Source organism: Xenopus tropicalis, chromosome 6, assembly GCF_000004195.4.
Source record: "Xenopus tropicalis strain Nigerian chromosome 6, UCB_Xtro_10.0, whole genome shotgun sequence".
Lineage (NCBI taxonomy): Eukaryota > Metazoa > Chordata > Amphibia > Anura > Pipidae > Xenopus > Xenopus tropicalis.
Window position 1 is genome coordinate 93,136,226 of NC_030682.2, and position 2,469 is coordinate 93,138,694.

A 2,469-nucleotide genomic window follows, 5' to 3' on the forward strand; every position below is an offset into this window, starting at 1 on the left:
TACTATGAATATCAGGAGCATCGTGTCCGGCTTTCCAGGCTCTTCACACGATACTTACATCCTAAGGGCTTTATGATGGTTTTGAAACTGGACAAATGCCTCTTGGGTGGCTGTTAGGTAAGTATTTGTGTCATGTCTAGCACAACTTGCCCACATTTGCTTTCTGTCTCCCACTGTCAAACCAGGGCCTGCCTGCCATAAGCATGGTTTGCAATTGCAAAAGGGCCCTCTTTGCCAGAGAGAGACTGGAAGCAGCTTATTTGTTTTCAGCATCTTATTCCATCTTATTTTATTTCAGAAGATGTTGGCTACCCTTGCTCTAGGTGGCTGATCACCCCCATTCACAGCCCGCGTACACGGGCTGAATGTGCTTTTAACAAAGCATATGTCATGGCGCAGTCTGTGATCGAGAGAACTTTTGGGGTTATTAAAAGCCGCTTCCCCTGCCTGGACAAGTCGGGAGGCAGTCTCATGTACAGCCCCACTAATGTTGCACAGATCGGTGTAGCGTGTGCTGTACTGCACAATCTGGCTAACCGGCATGGCTTACATGCGGATGACAGAGGGAATCAAGTCCGGGCAGAAATCGTTACCAATTACTTTTCCTGTAAGTACCTACAATCTTTCATCCCATAAAAAAGAAACACAAAACAACTTCTCAAACAAAAATGTTTTTATTGATAGTGAAATTAGTTGCACGCTTACAAAAGAAATGCTCCTTTCTTTTATTTCTCACAGCTTTAGTGAGTGGCAACTAAGGCTCATGTCGCTTTGAGCAGGTGATCTACCCCCCCCAACACAAATAGCAAAAAGAGAAATGTTTATTTACAAAGCACTATAAGCACATAGGACTAATGTGTATTAATATTCTTGCTTAATACATAATTTGCTGCAAAAAATAAAAAAACTCAAAGATTACTTACAAATTGTAAGTCTAGTTGGAGCTGCAGAAGTCTAGATGTACTGTGTGCATTTTTTTCATTAGCGACTTGTTATGCAGTGACTTGTGGAAACAATCTTTTTCAATTTCCACTATTTGGGGGGGAACCTGAGATCTTGTGGGTTTGGACTTATGTGTCACTTGTGGTTGTTGGGGAGTTTCTGAGGACTCATCCTCTGAAAAAAGTGCTACATCACTAAAACATTCCCCAGACTGTCTTGCACAATCATCCCCACTAAATATTGCTTGTTCCATTTCAGGATACTGTTGGTGTTGCGGCGAGTGGAGTTGACTTTAGGAGTGTCCAGCCGAGTGTCTTTGGCCACCTTTTTGAAAAAAAAAAAAAAAGTATTTCAGTGTTTTGAATTATGTTCATGATGCCAGGAAAACTTCATGGACAATAATGTTTATCATTTCTTTTACAACATTACAAAGTTTATTTGGCAAAAAGTATTTGTGGACATTGATTCATTAAAAATGAGCAAAAAAGTTAAAATGTTTTGCCATACAGAGTGCAAGGGCAAAAACAAGTTGAAAAGATTGACTGTCCAAAAATACAAGATGAACTGACTGCACCTAACCCAGCAAGACACTGGGTAATATACCTATCTTATTACTAATACACTGCACTTCTGTAATTGAAACACCTGTGATATACACGGACACAATTCACTCTCATGCCACTGCTCAAGCCTGACACAAAACACATGTCCTCCAAAATTAGGAAACAATATTACCTGGAATGGGAGCAACTGAGGATTGTGTGCCTTTGCTTCTGCCAGGTGTTGGTAAGGATGAATCTGTTTTACAAAACATTGTATTCCATTAATATTAAGCTTCTCTGCAAGAGAAAATACACTTGTATTAATGTCATTACACCTACCTTTGCCGACATTCCTGTCCGAATCACATATCCCGGCGACAACAGTGACGCTGTCTCCGTGGATGAATGGCAGAAGCTGCTCCTCGTAGGTGGTATAGTGCACCTTTTTTGAAGGACCTCCTCCAGTTACAGACCTAAATAAAATATATAAATGCTTTTATTGTGTTGCCTACAATAAGCAAGCCCATAACAACGCGCTCACTTTTTGTTACTCATTGTTGCCCCAATCAATCCCCTTTCTTTCAACTGTAACAATACTAAGGCATGCTCTGACACAACCCCTACTAAAATGCTGCAAGTTGCTACTAAGTGGCCACACTAACTCCTACGGCTCTCCCTTATAGTCTGTATTAAACACTGCTTCCACAATAATCCTCCTTCATAAATGAGAGTACAGGGCATTAACTATTTTGGGAAATATTATTTTAATTACCCCCCTATTTACTGTCTTAATTTGTTGTTGTACTCCACAGCTTTTAATACATAAGTAGCACACATAATGATAGGCGTGCATAGTACGTATGTATGTACATACATACATTACATACAAATAAAGAAAGCAGGAAAGAGAAAAAGCAAATGAGCAAGTGTTAAATAGAAAGATGAATGTAAGATATTTACCTATATCTGGAGTCTTCCGCAAGTT

At 39.8% G+C, this 2,469-nt stretch overlaps 1 long non-coding RNA gene across 1 annotated transcript; it reads right to left on the bottom strand.

Moving 5' to 3' along the window:
* Positions 1 to 718: 718 nt before the first annotated feature.
* LOC101733088 lies at positions 719 to 1,931 on the bottom strand. Its single transcript, XR_004223298.1, has 3 exons — positions 1,824 to 1,931; positions 1,678 to 1,740; positions 719 to 1,266 (listed from the first exon to the last, which is right to left on the bottom strand). It is a non-coding gene; the product is annotated as an uncharacterized LOC101733088 (long non-coding RNA).
* Between the last annotated feature and the right edge of the window lie 538 nt (positions 1,932 to 2,469).